Raw genomic sequence first — 16,590 nt, 5'->3', positions numbered from 1 at the left:
CCACTGCTTTAGTGTGTTTATGTACGGACTTGGACCTTTCCAGTATAGCAAACAGCTCAAGTATAGCGGCTAATGAGGCATCTGTGTATGTATATCTATGTCTGCAGGTCCATCCAATGCAAGTGAACGGTGGCCAGAACTCTGAAGCTCCAAAAAGCACATAAAAGCAATCCACAAGACTCCAGTGTTTTAATCCATGTTTTCAGAAGCGATATGATAGGTGTTTTACCGAAACTCTCCACTTTCACTTTCACATTCTTCTTCTGTTTTTGACGATTCGTATTCTTACTGGGCAGGGAGGAGAATTAATAGTAAAAAAAGGACATACATATTGATCTGTTTCATATTATATCACTTCTGAAGTCATATATTTAACTACTGAAGTCATATGGATTACTTTTATGCTGCTTTTATGCACTTTCCACCATTCACTTGCATTGTGTTCAGCTGAAGAAAGAAAGTCACACACATCTGGGATGGCATGAGGGTGAGTAAATGATGAGAGAACTTTCATTTTTGGGTGGACTATCCCTTTAACCTGTGGTTATTTATGAGAGCATACAGCTAGTGTAAAGTGTGTTATAAGGCATTATAAATGAACTATAATGCATTAGGAAAACATTTAGATAGGCTTCAGGAATAGTTTAACTCACTTGTGTCTGGATGTGTTCCCGAAGTGTTAAAGATTGATATAGTTCAGCTGTTTTTCAAGAAACTTTCATTAGATTCATACTTTTTCATCTCTTAAATATTAGAGAAAGCTGCAGCTAAGCAGATGTTAGTAGTAAAGGACAATGATGTTTTTGAGATATTTCAGTCAGGATTTACAGCAAACCACAGTACAGAAACTGCCCTTCGGAGGTTTACTAATGATTAGTTGATGGACGATGATGTGGGTGAGTTCTTTATTTTAGTGTGGCTTGTGGGAATGTCTGGTTTATTTGTCATTTGCGTGCCTGTAGGAAATGAGGCTTGGCATTGCTTGGCACCAGTGTATTTTGTAGAATGGTTAAGACCTTATGAAACAGTTAGGCCTCTTAAATCTTCCTGACATAAACCGCTAGATGTTCCAAGATCCAGATGCAAAACTACAGGTGGTAGAGCATTTGTTGTGATTGTGGAATGGCCTGCCCTGTGATATTAGTTCTGCTGATTCTGTGTGTCAGTTTAAATCTCGTGTAAAAACTGGGTTTTATATTGAATGTGTTTTTGCTATATTTCTAAAAGGTGCTATACAAATAAATGGTGCATATTTGTATTTATGCAGGCTTATTACAGGCAAATAAAGTGGAATTTGTATTGCTATTTATTTATTACTGTCAAATGACAACAGGGAACATATGAGTTCAGTTTCATGTATTAATATTGTATAAACCTGTATGCAAGTTCTAAAAAGCCTTTAAAAAGAGAGTTGCCATCGGGTGCCAGGAACCAAAAGATGATGTGTGCGTGTGTGTGTGTGCCAGGAGAGATCATGCACAAGGTTGCGCTATGGGGAGTAACATATCCTATTTCACAGAGGATTAGATATGCCCCTGTTATAGGTTATATCACATAACCTTTGAGTATGTGTGTGTATGTGTGCTGCATATCTGCTTTGGTTGCGTAGATACATGAGACAGCTGCAACTGGACAGTGAGTAATGAAGGTCAGCACTGAGATGAAGAAATACTGTAATACCAAAAAAAAGTTGTAAGCACATCAGATTGACATGTTGTTAATCATGTGACTACTGTGTAGGAATATCTTCATTCATGAGCTCACAATATCCACAACAGTGTTTCCATGTACATATTGTTTATGCAGATTTTGGGATACTGTATAAAAAAATGCTGGGTGGAAACACTAAGATGTGAATCAAATGTCCAAAAAGAGCATGAAAGTGGTGCTTGAGGTGGATACGTTTTTTATTTGAAAAGAAGACGTGTATAAACTATAAAAAAATAAATAAAAAAAAATAGCACTTTGGCTGAACTTGATGTAGGCTAATCATGGACAGTGTTTCAACATGTTTGAAATGAGCTTTCTTTTTTTTTTGAGGGGGGGGGTTTCCCCTTTTTCTCCCAATTCCCAATGTGCTTTTAAGTCCTTGTGGTTGTGTAGTGATTCACCTCAGTCTGGGTGACAGAGGATGAATCCCAGTTGCCTCTGCATCTGAGAACGTCAACCCGTGCATCTTATCACGTGGCTTGTTGAGTGCAATGCCACAGAGACATAGCACGTGTGGAGGCTTCATGCCATCCACCACAGCAACCACGCTCAACTCACCACGCACCAAGGTTACCCTGTGTGACACTACCCTGCCTAGCAACCAGGAGGGAGACCTGGCTGGAGTCACTCAGCATGCCCTGGGATTCGAACTAGCAAACTAACAAACTCCAGGAGTGGTAGCCAGCATCTTTACCACTGAGCTACCCAGGCCCCCCGAAATGAGCTTTCTTAACTTAAAACGAGTGATTTCAACACAAACACTTTGTGTAGAAAGAACCTAGTTGAATTGGGTAAACCCTGCCCACACTAAAATAATACAGAGTTTGATTGGACACATGGCCTTTGACATCAACTAAACAAGATATGGGAGCGTTTCACCTCCCTTTTAAAAGTTGATAAGCTATATATTTTGCTATCCTTACTATGTATGATTATATAGTTAGTTGCATTTTATTATTTTAATTTATCATTGTTTTTTCCCCTACCCAGTTTTGCACAGATTTACAGTGTAGTTTTATAGTTCTGTTCTCTGTAGTCTTTCAGAAAGTGACAGCTCATTTGACACAAGTTCTTAAGATGTAGATCAATCGCATATTGAATATTTGCAGAATTCAGTCCACATAAACAAACCACATAGGTCCTCATTAGAGTCTTATGAGCTATGATATGGACAAGTGAACAGACATGGTTGGCTGATGAATTGAGCATTGTTCTGGTTGAGGAGTATTGTCTTACACAGTCAGAATTGATTGGATTATTCATATGTTGGGATACGGTCGCTGAGGTACAAAAAAACATGTACACACAAATGAGATGAAGACTCCATTGTGCTGGGCTGTGTGGGGGGTCATGTTAAGATCACATGACCAGCTGAGTACCACTCGCATTATCTTGATCATTTCTGCGTTATTGGATGCTGTCATTCGCTGGATAAATTAATCATGGCTGACTGCAAACTAGGGCTGCAACTAATGATTATTTTGATAATCGACTAATCTAGCAATTATTCGACTATTCGGCGATTATTGCAGCTATTAATCATTAGCTCTTAACAGCTTGTGCCCCGACTTAAAAGTTTGGATTAAACGTGCTTACAACAATAAAGAGGACAAAATCATCTTTTAAAAAATACCTCTAAATGACATTCACTGAATTTTAATTTTAATAAGTTTAGTTCAGTAAAGAAATTCACTGCAAACAATTCTATTGTTATCAAGTTTTTTTGTCTTGTTTTCCATTTAAAATAATCTAAAAATCCTTAAAACAAGATACACATACTTGAGAAGCAACATATAAGATATTTAGACCTGCTTTAAGAGAATGTATTTTAAATATAAGTGTATTTTGTATATAAGTGTATTATTTCACCTGATTATACTTCTGCGAGTGCAGTAAAGACAAAATATACTTCTATTCAAGATCTATTCTCTAAAAGCAAGTCTAAGGGGCCGTTTACACGACAACGTTTTCAACTAAAAAGGAAAACTTTTTATGCGTTTTGGCTGTTCGTTTACACGACAACGGCGTTTTGGGGCCTGAAAACTTTTGAAAACGGGTTTCAAAGTGCAAGTTTTTGAAAACGATGCCGTTATCGTCTCAGTGTAAACGTACAAAAACGCGAATTTGTAAAAACGATGATGTCACGCGCACGCATATTACGTGTTATATAAAGAATGATGGATTGATAGGCATCAATTTGAGATCAATCAATATGAATTCTGGTGTCTGTGCAAATAACAATAATCAACAATTTATTCATTTGGAGTGTTTTGTATGGAGTGTGATCATTGTACAGTAGGCAGAACCTGCAATTTGAAAATCTTGAAATTAATGTATGGATTCAGATGGGAAAAATATATTTTAAATGTTATTAATTTATTTACTTAATTTTATTTGATGTACCTTTACCCTGCAATTCATTCACCCACCGTTTATGTATATAGCCTATAGACAGAGATGTGATGCCATGTACAGTATTCAATGATATGCTTAGAATATGAAAACATGAGGCAGTGAAAATGCATGTTAGATCCAGTGTACACAAGACCTCTCTCTCCATCAGAAGACATCCATATATCAGAGTTCTGTCTGATATCCAAAACCAGTCAACATCAACAGCTTATGTTAACTTACTCTCCTACCAGCCCAAGAGTCAGCAGGGGGAATACGGAAGAAGGCAGGAGATGAAGTGATGGTAAAAATGAGCAGAGTTTATTGAATCATCTTGAGAGTTCAGTCTATAGGCATGTGCGCGAGACATTCAAAACTACAATGGCGGACTACAGGACTGTGTTTGTGCTGCTCAAGATTTTGATTTAATGATGCTGCTCCAGTAAAGTGTAGATTTACTGCATCACTACTACGACCAGTGATCGCCATCTTCATTGTTTGTATTCACCGCTCTGTGGAAGAATTCTTATGTGCGCAGGCGCGTAGTGTTTCTTTACAAAGTGACATCGCCAACTACTGGCCTGGCATGCATTTCCATGTGGCAGCAACCGCCACTGTCTCTTCAGTGTTTCTGTCTATTTTCACTCTACTTATTCTCTACCTATCCTGCAGCTCCCATTTTCCTATACCCCAAGCAGACCCTAGCGTGAGGCTGCCTCTGCAAGCGGCAACTGCTTGTCCTTTCATCTGTGGCACTTCTGCCCCTCTTACTCACAAACTCAGCAGACCCCCCCCCCCCCGAAAGCCTAACCCGCCCCCCAACAACACATTGCTTTTCACATTTCACGAAGCTCTGACACTTGCAACTCGTCTCGTGACCGTTTCGGAGTTTGTAGTTATTTACATGATCTGCTTCTGTATTTGAACTTTAATAAAGCTATAACGCATTAAATATAACTGCATTAAAGATGTAACACATAATATAACCGCATTAAAGATGTAACGCATTAAATATAACCGCATTAAAGATGTAACGCATTAAATATAACCGCATTAAAGATGTAACGCATTAAATATAACCGCATTAAAGATGTAACGCATTAAATATAAGTGCATTAAAGATGTAACGCATTAAATATAACCGCATTAAAGATGTAACATAATATAACCGCATTAAAGATGTCATCAAACGCATTTAACCCATTAAATATGACCGCATTAAAGATGTAACGCATTAAATATAACCGCATTAAAGATGTAACGCATTAAATATAACCGCATTAAAGATGTAACGCATTAAATATAAGTGCATTAAAGATGTAACGCATAATATAACCGCATTAAAGATGTAACGCATTAAATATAACCGCATTAAAGATGTAACGCATTAAATATAACCGCATTAAAGATGTAACGCATTAAATATAAGTGCATTAAAGATGTAACGCATAATATAACCGCATTAAAGATGTAACGCATTAAATATAACCGCATTAAAGATGTAACATAATATAACCGCATTAAAGATGTAACGCATTAAATATAACCGCATTAAAGATGTAACGCATTAAATATAACCGCATTAAAGATGTAACGCATTAAATATGACCGCATTAAAGATGTAACGCATTAAATATGACCGCATTAAAGATGTAACACATTAAATATAACCGCATTAAAGATGTAACGCATTAAATATAAGCGCATTAAAGATGTAACGCATTAAATATAACCGCATTAAAGATGTAACACATTAAATATGACCGCATTAAAGATGTAACCCATTAAATATGACCGCATTAAAGATGTAACGCATTAAATATAACGGCATTAAAGATGTAACGCATTAAATATAACTGCATTAAAGATGTAACGCATTAAATCTAACTGCATTAAAGATGTAACGCATTAAATATAACTGCATTAAAGATGTAACACCGGGGTGTTTCCTTTAAAGAGCTCCGACTCCACTTATTCCACAATGAGAGTGCTTTGTTATCTACATCAGCTAAAGCTGTTTGGAAAGTTTAGAATGCATCTGGACTGTGATCTGTGTAATTCTTCCTCTCCTCAATCAGTCGTGAACTGCAGTGTTTCTCTCACGCATCATCATTAGAGTTCAGTGTGATCTCATGTTACGTTAAATGACATCAAACGACTATTCAACAATGAAAATGTTTGGCGACAGTTTTTTATTGTTGACGATGTCGATAACGGCGACTAATCGTTTTAACCCTACTGCAAACACAGACTGGTTCCAGAGCCCTTCTATCTAGGGGAGCCTACAAGGTTAGCAACACAATGAATAAAGTGGCGGTCCCATAGACATTCTATGGTCGGTAAATTGGCAAGGAGACAAGAGGCCGTTTTTTTTTTATGGATGTCTGTGTAGGAGATGCTTCATTGCACTGAATAAACTGCTTTTGTGAGGAAACAGCTCATCATGCAATGAATTGACTGCCTGTCCGCTAATCTTCAAAATGTTTTACACTAAACAATCCTTTTGGAATGAACTATGGTATGTGTGGAATTTACTATGATAAAATTGCTGTTTTATAAGAGAAGACAATTTTGCGTCAGGTAGGTGTCAGTTTACGGCTCTCCCCATTCATCTGCATGGTATCTGCAAATGGTGACTTACTGTCGTAACATGCTAGTTGACTGTTATGCACCTTCCTGTGATAAAAGTTCGGAGGTTGTTATCTGGGTATAGAAGATCTCTGACTGGTTTACTGTGAATTCTACGACAGTAGGTTGAAAGTTCTGCTACTGAAATCAGTTTGTTCTTACCGAAATTCAAACCAGTGCCCCCAGTGGCCAAAACTGGAATTGTTGTTGACCATTTTCCATAGTGTGGCGCTACAATACAGTTGTAGTTTTAGTTGTAAAAGGTGTAATACCAAACCAAAACCTAACCGTCAGTGGAGTAAAAATGTAATTTTAGAGAGAAAATGCAATCTCTAAATCAGGCTCAAAATTGTTTATGTGAACAGGATTACTTCCTGGTCTTGGAGACTGCTTGCATGATACGCTATCAGTAGTGACACAGAGAAAGGTAAACACGTTTAAATTGATGTGAAAATGTCTGATGGAAAATGCTACTTGTCATTAAATTGGCAGAATGGGGTCAAAAGAGTACATGATGATTCGGAAGTAGCATGTCCATTTCACGCGTGATCTTGTTTCCGAGCAGTTTGTTTTGTACAATGGCATTTGAAACCAATTGTTTTTTGCTTATTGTTGCATGCACGCCTCTAGGTGTCAGTATGAGGCCAGCACAACATAAACAAAAAATTACTGTGTAGATTCACAAACAGCATAAAACATCCCCTGATAGCACATGTACATCACCATAATGTGTTTAACTTATCGCCTTATCGGACAGTTATTGAAAACCTTTTGGTTTAATCACTTTGAAAAAAACTGAAAATGACAAAGAATTATTTTGTCAAAATAAATCTGACAACTTCAGAAATTCTCATTAGTTACATATATTTGCAACAGTTTCCAAGTTATACTCAAAATCAGCCTTTAGACATTGCACACGATGACCTCATGGATCAGAAACTTTTAGGCAATGCATAGTGACAAAACATTAAAAATAAAATTAAAAGTGCCTTTTACTCTCGGGGCCTTTAGCCCTGTTGTACCAGTTAAATATAAAGGAAATAATTTACTCCTCCTCTGAAATAACTCTGAACAGAATATTACAGAACTGTTCGGTTAATCACTGGCACACGATCAACAGTGAGAGAGAGGAGTATGTATTGTATTCATATTAAGTTCCTCGCACCTGCATGTGGCATGCCACTCAATCACTTGTCGTAATTCTTCATCATAGTCACACAGGGAGTTTATTTAGTTGTGAGCTGAATATGAAGCTAAACATGTTAAACTGTGCTATTTAACAACAGATGAGCGCAGCACATGCAAAGCATTCATGTTTCACAAGCCGCTGATATTGCAGAGCAGCACTTCACTTTGATGAGTCGTGCAAGTAAACACTTGTCAGATTTTCGTGCTTCTTTGGAAAAACACAAAATGATAGTTGGAATATTCTAAAATCATGCTGGATAACAGGATTAGCTATCAGGTTTTGTTCATGCCAGCTCGAGTGCATTTATTGTGAATGACATGTTACAAAGTTTTAAAAATTTTGGGAAGAAAATGTGAGTGGTGTTTATCAGTGCAAAACTCCCCATAATACTAGTGTTTCATGGTTGGTTGCAAGAGCATTGCTCAGGTATGTGGTTGCCAAGTTGTTCTAAGTGGTTGTGATAATAGAAAAGTAATAGCACACCTCTGCTCAACAAGACTCATGATTTGAGGAATCATTCATGGACAGTTTTGTGCTTCAAGTTTAATACTTGGGGATTAGATTTTTTTTCTATCCCTAAAGCCCAAAGTATACTTCGATCAAACGCGAACTCTAGACGTGTGCGTACAGGTCGCATGACGCAAATATTGTCATCAGCAGAGTGCTCAAGCACTGAATGCTTGCGGCCCGATTTTTCTAACCACGCATACAACAGTGGATGTGCAGGTCAAAAGCGCGTCTGTGAGGAGGTCAGGAGATAACTGCATTTGTATAACTGGAGTCTGAAGGAGTATAAAGACACCTTTATGTGTCTAAACTCCTGAGAAGAAATAGCTAAGGATCTCTTAGCAGTCGTAGCATGCATGTGCTAACCAGCCGTGTATGCACACAGTCAAATGAAGTATACTTTGAAAGGCTAGCGGTCGACTGTACGCAGACACTAAGCATTCGCGTCAAAACCGAAGTATACTTTGGGCTTAAACTTACGTGTGAGCAATAGTGATGCTTTCATTAGCAAATACCAATATAGTGAATTATTGATTGAAAGCAGTACTGAAAACAACATATATAATATCTTGTTCCATTGACTCCATTGACTGTTTAACATATTTCTCTTGATTAATTCTGTATGCTCTTTTCTCATTGGCTGTTCAGTTAATTATTTCAACAAGGCTAATAAAGTGGGAATTGCATTTCAGTACTTGCGAGTTAATGTAATCCAGTAGTAAGGATAGTGTAAACGGGTTTGGCTCGCTGTCCCTGGAGGAGGGCACAAGGCTCGAGACTTGACCCAAGCTTGAAGAGTTATTGATGAGAGGATGAAGGAGATGGGGTGGATGGAGGTATGCTGGAAGAATCATCGCCGCCATGGAGGTAAGCAGCTGTTTATATATGCTTACTCTGGCGATGAGATTGGTCAGGTTAAATTAACAAGCTCCTCCCGAGCTTTGTTATGAAACATCAATTCAGTAGTTTGTGAGTTAATGTAATCCTGTAGTAAGGATAGTGTAAACGGGTTTGGCTTGCTGTCCCTGTAGGAGGGCTCGAGGCTCGAGACTTGACCTGAGCTCGAATACCCCCAAAAAGAGGACAAGACCGGGCAGCGAGTCGCAAGTGTCAGAGCTTCGTGAAATGTGAAAAGCAATGTGTTGTTTGTGGGGGTGTTGGCTTTCGGTGGGGGAGATGGGGTCTGCTGAGTTTGTGAGTAAGAGGAGCAGAAGTGCCACAGATGAAAGGACAAGCAGTTGCCGCTTGCAGAGGCAGCTTCACGCTAGGGTCTGCTTGGGGTATAGGAAAATGGGAGCTGCAGAATTGGTAGAGAATGAGTAGAGTAAAAATAGGCAGAAACACTGAAGAGACAGTGGCGGTTGCTGCCATATGGAAATGAGCTCTCACAGGAGCTGCTGTTGCACTGGAGGACTAACAACGCCCGTGGTGGAAGGGGGAAAAAACCTCCCACTGCCCGGGCAGATCTTCCCAAGGCGAGAGCGGATTTTTGCCGCCTTAGGCTGGTGTGCCCGAGAGGAGACATGAATCCTAGCTGCTCGAAGCTGATCTGGGCCCCCCTCCAGATGCAGTGGGGGCTTGTAGTGTCTTTCTGATGTGGAGAAGGTTAGTACGGATATAGCTGAGATAAGCATCGGATGACAGACAGCCCAGTAAGCATATTTGGTGCTCGAGCAGGCCTTTGGGCTGCTGTGGTTGCGGCGCAGATACGGAAGGAGTGGCTTAAGTATAGTTTTTCTGAGATGCCGGATTTAAGCAGCACCCTCTGTAATGGATGTGGGTGGGATGGATGGGAGTTGGCAGATTGAAAATGAAAATGAATGCCCTCTTTTGGTCTGATCTGTTTTACTTAGTTTGATGAAGTATCTGATTGTATCGTTGTCTATGATGTGGAGGTCTGAAATGGTGGGATGGATTCTTGGGTCAAATTTGCCGTGGTAGTAAGTTCTGAACAGCGAAGGAAGCCGAAGAAGGTGAGGATGAACCTGGCTAGTATTTTTGTTTTATTTATTTATTTTTTGTAAAAAAAAATGTAGGTGTTCTGAGAAACGTAACCCTGGCAGAGGGTATTTTAGGCATCGGCTTAGCAGATCGGTGGTGAGGGGTAGCCTAATATCGTTTGAGAGGGTGATTTATAGGAATTTCAGTTCTGAACAGGGAGAAACTGGGGCCGGTGTCAAGTTCGCTTCTGGGGCCAAGGCTCTAAATCTCTGCTAGAATTTGAGAGCGGAGGTGATTGGAAACAGGCAGAGATTTTGTGACTGCGGCGTCTAAGGGAATAGCGAGAGGAATAGCTGTTTGAAGTGTGAATGTGGGAAGGCGAGCTGGAGGTTCGAGGTTAGCTGAAAAAGGGTTCGGGACCGGGTTCACTTGCTGAGGCAGCCTCGCGCAAGGAACGGTTCCGGGGTAGGGGAGATTAGGATGGAGGAGGGGGGTAAAGTGAAGAGGGGAATGGGTCTGGGACGGGGTTCTCCAGCGAAGGCAGCCTCAAGCGGTAATCTGCTCTGGTGGCCCATAGATAGGAAGGGGTAGGGGAATGGATGTTGGCAGAAAGAATAGGTTGAGTGATAAAAACAGGTGTCTGGAACTTGTGAGAGGCAATGTCAGGATACGAGCTTCCATGTGCATTTGTGATATGAACGGGCTGAATCCTCAGGCATGGGGCCACATGGCATTCAATGGGAGAGCGTACGATTGTGAGAATGTTTTATGCTGTATTTTACTGAGCTCGCTCGGAGCTGTGAGCGGCTGAATCTGCAGGCGTGGGCCCGCATGGCATATGACGGTAGGACACTTGATTCATGTGGAAGTGATATATGATGCATTTAAAGAGACTCCCCATTCAGAACGAACGGGCTAAATCCTTGGGCACAGGATCACACAGTGTGAACAGGAAGAGCCCGTGTTTTTGTGTGAAACGTTCACGTTGCATATAAGCCAGATCTCACTCTGCGATACGAATGGGTTGAGTCTTCAAGCGCGGCGTTCAACGTGAGGGCATATAGTAGGCGATGTTTGAATGAAATTGCGGATGCGAAGATGCCAGCTTATGGCGGACTGTTTAGGAAAGACCTAAAGCGGCCCGATTGTTGTCAATCACTAGGTGAGTGATGGTTCGTTTTGGATGAATGGCATAATAAGAGTTACGGAGCCATGGAATCTGAGATGCATAGCCTGAAAGACGTGCCGTGGTTGTGGCACGTGAACGACGCATTGTGCTGTTTTGCAGTGTAGTGGGAGTTTGTCGCATAACCCGAAAGACGCCACAGTTGCAGCGCTTGGACAGCGCGCTGCGCTATTTTGCCGTGTAGTAGGAGTTTGTTGCGTGGCCCAAAAGACGCCACAGTTGTGGCGCTTGGACGCCGTGCTGCGCTGTTTTGCCGTGTAGTGGGAGTTTGTCAAATGGCCCGAAAGACAACACAGTTGCGGCTCTTGGACGGCACGCTGTGCTGTTTTGCCATGCAGTGGGAGGTTGTCGAATGGCCCGAAAGACGCAACGGTTGCGGCGCTTGAACAGTGCGCTGCGCTGTTTTGCCGTGTAGTGGGAGTTTGTCGAATGGCCTGAAAGACACCACAGTTGCGGCGCTTGGACGGCGCGCTGTTTGCAGTGTAGTGGGAGTTTGTCGCAAGGCCCGAAAGACGCCAAAGTTGCGTGTGCATACATACAACGTCATTTAATGTTGGTTTGTCATAAAATTAGGAAGCACCTGAAACTAAGTACCCAGATAAATACCATAGTCTGATGTTTATTTAACTTAAGCGTATGGTTTGGAGCTTTGTAGATTATTTTCCAACGTAATGCAAGAAATTTGATTAACTCTGTATTTATTGGCACAGGGTGGCAATAATATGTATGAAATTGTTTGGAGTTTGTGCCTGAGAGTTGGATTTAGTTTACCCAGATAAATACCGTAGTCTGATTTTTATTTAATTTTAGTGTATGGTTTGGAGCTTTGTAGATTGTTTTCCAATGTAATGCAAGTAATTTTATTAACTCTGTAATATTGGCATGGGGTGACAATAATACGAATTAAATCGTTTGGAGTTTGTGCCTTAGAGATGGATATAATAGATACTATATGGGTGCCGTTTGCAGTTTTGTGGTAATTAAAACGACTTGTTTATATTGATGATGAGATCCGCCTCTCTGAACCGAATTCGGCTTGTGTCTTTTCGGACAGAGGCTGTGTATAGCTGTAATGAGCTGTAGTATAGTCAGAGCAGGTGCTGCTGTGGCAGCAAGCTCACGCTAAAATATCTGCGTTGATTTGAGAAGACGTTGTAATTAGAGTTATTGTAATTAAAGAGAGTGTTAATGCTTAGAAACGAAGTGAATAACGGCGTAGATTTAACTAAAATTATTAGAGTAAATTAGAATAAAAGAGCTTTGGCTCTGCATTGCCTATGGAATGTGGGAGGAATGGACTTGCGATCGTTCATTATTGAAGGATTCACTTGTGGCCATTCATTCCTTAGGAGTATTACCGCTGCTTGCTGTACAATGTGCGTCTTGCATAGGTGAAGCGTCGCATAGCAATAGTTTTGTATTGTATATTGGAAAGTAGAGGGAATGCTCCACTTGACCCCCCCGGAGAATCGAAGCCTAGGCTTCAGCTGGTGCTGCGCGTTCAGCTCCTCCGGAACCTGTCCCTCCAGCCGAGATGAAGAAGGGGTTTTACAGCCCCTACTTAATCGTACCGAAAAAAGGCGGTGGGTTGCGGCCAATCTTGGACCTGCGAGTACTGAACCAGGCCTTACACCCCACTCGGGTTGATGCATATGAGACCGCTTCAGCACTGGCTTCAGACTTGAGTCCCGAGATGGGCATGGCACCACAGGACACATCGCGTGGTCATCACGCCGGTCTGTCACCGTCTTTTCAGCCCTTGGACCGACCTCTCGTTTCTACGGGCAGGTAGAGACCTAATATCGGCTCCTCAGCATAAAACCTGAATGAGTGGTTGCATACCAGCTCCTTTTATACCTGTATGTCCGGGGGAGTGGCATGCAAATACCACTCGCCAATTTTCATTGGCCTTTTATCAAAAACCAGAGGTGTCTCGGGCTCCCAAGAGTGACCCCTAGTGTCACTACATCAACACAACATCTCGTTCCCTCCATTAGGGAACGGAGGTTACACAAGTAACCATGACGTTTTCTCTCCCCCCTTTTAAAAATTGAAGAGCATATTTACTTATATGAGCCCATTATTATACCGTTATTATTCCTAATTTCAAACATAATTCAAACAGAACATACATATTACACAGGAGGAAAGGCTCCTCATTACCATGGTTAGGTCAGTGTAGCTAGTCTTGAATAATAGTAATAATAATAACAAATTATAGTATTTATGAAAAAATAAATACTAACTGAAACACATCTTGAAACTTTAACTACAACTGCCACTGTTGATATAAAATGAGGTCTAATAGATATTACCTTTAGATTATTTCATATGAAACTATAACATTTTGTCAAAATATAACAGTTACTTTTACTCATGTAAAATCGTGAAACAATTTTGTAAAGGTGATGATCTATAATGAAATAAAATATGTGTTGCTCTTTTCCTCCTCAGTGATGTTTGGTATGTCGGGGCTGCCTACTGTTTGAGAGGTTCAACTTGACTTCCTCCGTAACGCTTTAAACTAGAAAAGTCTCACTAGAATTGAAATTGGTCACATCAGTTTTGAGGTATAGCAATATCGAGGGAAGCCCGGTTGTTGCATGCGTGCGTTAGATAGAAGAGCAGATCATGATCACGAGCTGGTTCTGTTAAACTCGTGCGAAAGTGCAGATGAGAAGCCTTTAGCTGATTGTGAGATTATCATTAAATCTGCCTTTGCAGTCCTAAATAGGCTATCACTTGGGCGGCCGCCGAAATATCTTAAATCTTCAAAATATCTTTCCCTGCTGTCCGTGACCCAGCCCAAATAAACCTGCGACCCACCAGTTGAGAAACACTGTGCTAACTCACACACACACACTCACTTATGTCAGACCCCCTCGCCTTGCTTCTCTCTGACATTTTCTCTGCTGCTTGTGTGTTTGTGGCGCAAGCTGACGAGTCTGACAGGCAATCGAGGAGGAAAGGAGATGCGCAGGTGAGATTCTTCGTCCGGTTGCATTTTTTGGTCAATACCGTAGATAAGCAAATGTAAATGGTATGATAACCGTCAATTTTCATACCGTGGCATACCGTGAAACCGGTATACCGTTGCAACCCTAGTTGTAATTTAGAGTAGCAGTCATTTGGAAAGAGTTTGTTTGTTGCATGATTGCCCCTGAGTTGACAATGATGACAATTTAGCACATATTCACAATGGTGATTAGTTTCATGTTTCCTACAATCAGTGGCGTGCGTTTGGGGTGGGACTTATGTCTGGCCAATGGAAGATGGGGGGAGTGTTCAAGAAACCTGTTTGTAAACAGTCATTATTTTTTCATTTATTATTTATATTTATTTTGGTGACACTTGTGGCACAGAAAATACACACTTTACCTTTAAACATTATACATGTTTGCATGAGACTTACATATTAACATCATCTGTGTAGAGTTATGTCAGATCTTTCAACTTTAATTTAATGAATAAATTCCACTGGTAAAGCCTGGAACTTTTGCATGACTTGCTCAAGATACAAGAAAATGACTTTTTACATAGAGAAAAATCCAAACACAGTAATTATGTTGGTGACGAGTCACCTAGAAAGTATTCCCACCATAGATATTATAATTTAGACAGCTTTACAGCTCAAATAATAGATTATAAAACATCATTCTGTCCTTGATATTTTCATCTTTATTTCTGTGGATCTTTTCAGAAATGTTGCGAAAGTCTTTTATTAGATAATTTCACAAACAGTGTGATTCTCACCTGCCTCTCACGTCAGTGATGTGTGACATGACTGGATCTGGCAGGATGAATCAGGTGAAATCTTGCAGTTTAGTGCTGAACTGCTGCCTTCATCTGCTGTTTTTAAAATTGAGCAGCTGTGCAAAGACCTCAAAACAACAGTTTGCATGGTGAAATATTGAAATATCCATTGGCCTTTATCTTTTGTATTTTTAAAGATTAAGGGAAAGTGGTTATGGTGTTGATAATTTTAGTGGCTTAAAATCAATTACTAATTTGACTTGTGAAATCAAAAGTTTAACATAATATGGAAGAATATTTATTCAAATCATTCAAGAAATTTCTATATATTTAAAATAGAAGCTTGTACACAAACTTGACATTTCTAAACAAAATTATGTACTGTATGAAAATAAGGACTATATTGGAAATCAAGTTCATGTATAAGGTCAAACAATTTTGCAGTATGTCAATTAAATTAAAACTGTATTTCTAACTTTCATCTTTCACTTTCAAAATCATGGTGACACTTTACATTAATGTTGTATTTGTTAACATTAGTTAATGCATTAGGTATCATGAACTAACAATAAACAACATACAGTGGTAAGAAAAAGTATGTGAACCCTTTGGAATTAGCTGGTTTTCTGCATTAATTGGTCATAAAATGTGATCTCATCTAAGGCTGCTTGATTATGGCAAAAATCATAATCGCGATTATTTCGGTCAATATTGAGATCATGATTATTTAACATGACTACTCATTGACTTTGGAAACATCATGCATTTATTGAACTTTAAAAAAAACCAAAAAACTTTTTAACAGTGGATTTTCTTGAACTTCAAATGTAAACTGCACTGGGTAGGGGAGGAGGCTATTGTCATATGAGAATTATTTTATGTTAGGTATGGTAGTCAAATAAAAGAAAGCCTCCATCATCATCATTTACAGCAGGGGTGCTCACACTTCTATGGAATGAGATCTACTTTTTCATCATGTTATTGCAGCAAGATCTACCATGTACAATAAAGGCTGTACATTATCACAATAGCAAATTTCAGTAGTTTGTAGTGAAATTTGATGATTCTCAATACCAGCTTCAAAACCAAAAATGTTAATTATGGAAGAACGGTTTCAAGTTCTTAAGTAATTATTCAAGAATAGTAAACAGTCAGTAATAAAATAACAATAAAAAACAGCATTGAATAGAAATAGATTAAAAATAATAGAACAAAAAATACAAATGAAGAAAATTCAGTGCTTTTTTAACAGCTTTAAATGTTTTTAACAGTAAACATTCAGAAT

At 39.6% G+C, this 16,590-nt stretch overlaps 1 protein-coding gene across 3 annotated transcripts in view; it reads left to right on the top strand.

Moving 5' to 3' along the window:
- LOC127435329 (potassium voltage-gated channel subfamily A member 5-like) overlaps positions 1-16,590 on the top strand; it is a 68,567-nt gene that overhangs the window by 2,644 nt on the left and 49,333 nt on the right. The window lies entirely within an intron of this gene.

This window comes from Myxocyprinus asiaticus, chromosome 45 (genome assembly GCF_019703515.2).
Source record: "Myxocyprinus asiaticus isolate MX2 ecotype Aquarium Trade chromosome 45, UBuf_Myxa_2, whole genome shotgun sequence".
Taxonomy (NCBI): Eukaryota; Metazoa; Chordata; class Actinopteri; order Cypriniformes; family Catostomidae; genus Myxocyprinus; species Myxocyprinus asiaticus.
Note: the sequence above shows the minus strand (reverse complement) of the source record. Positions and strands in the feature narration are given on the sequence as shown.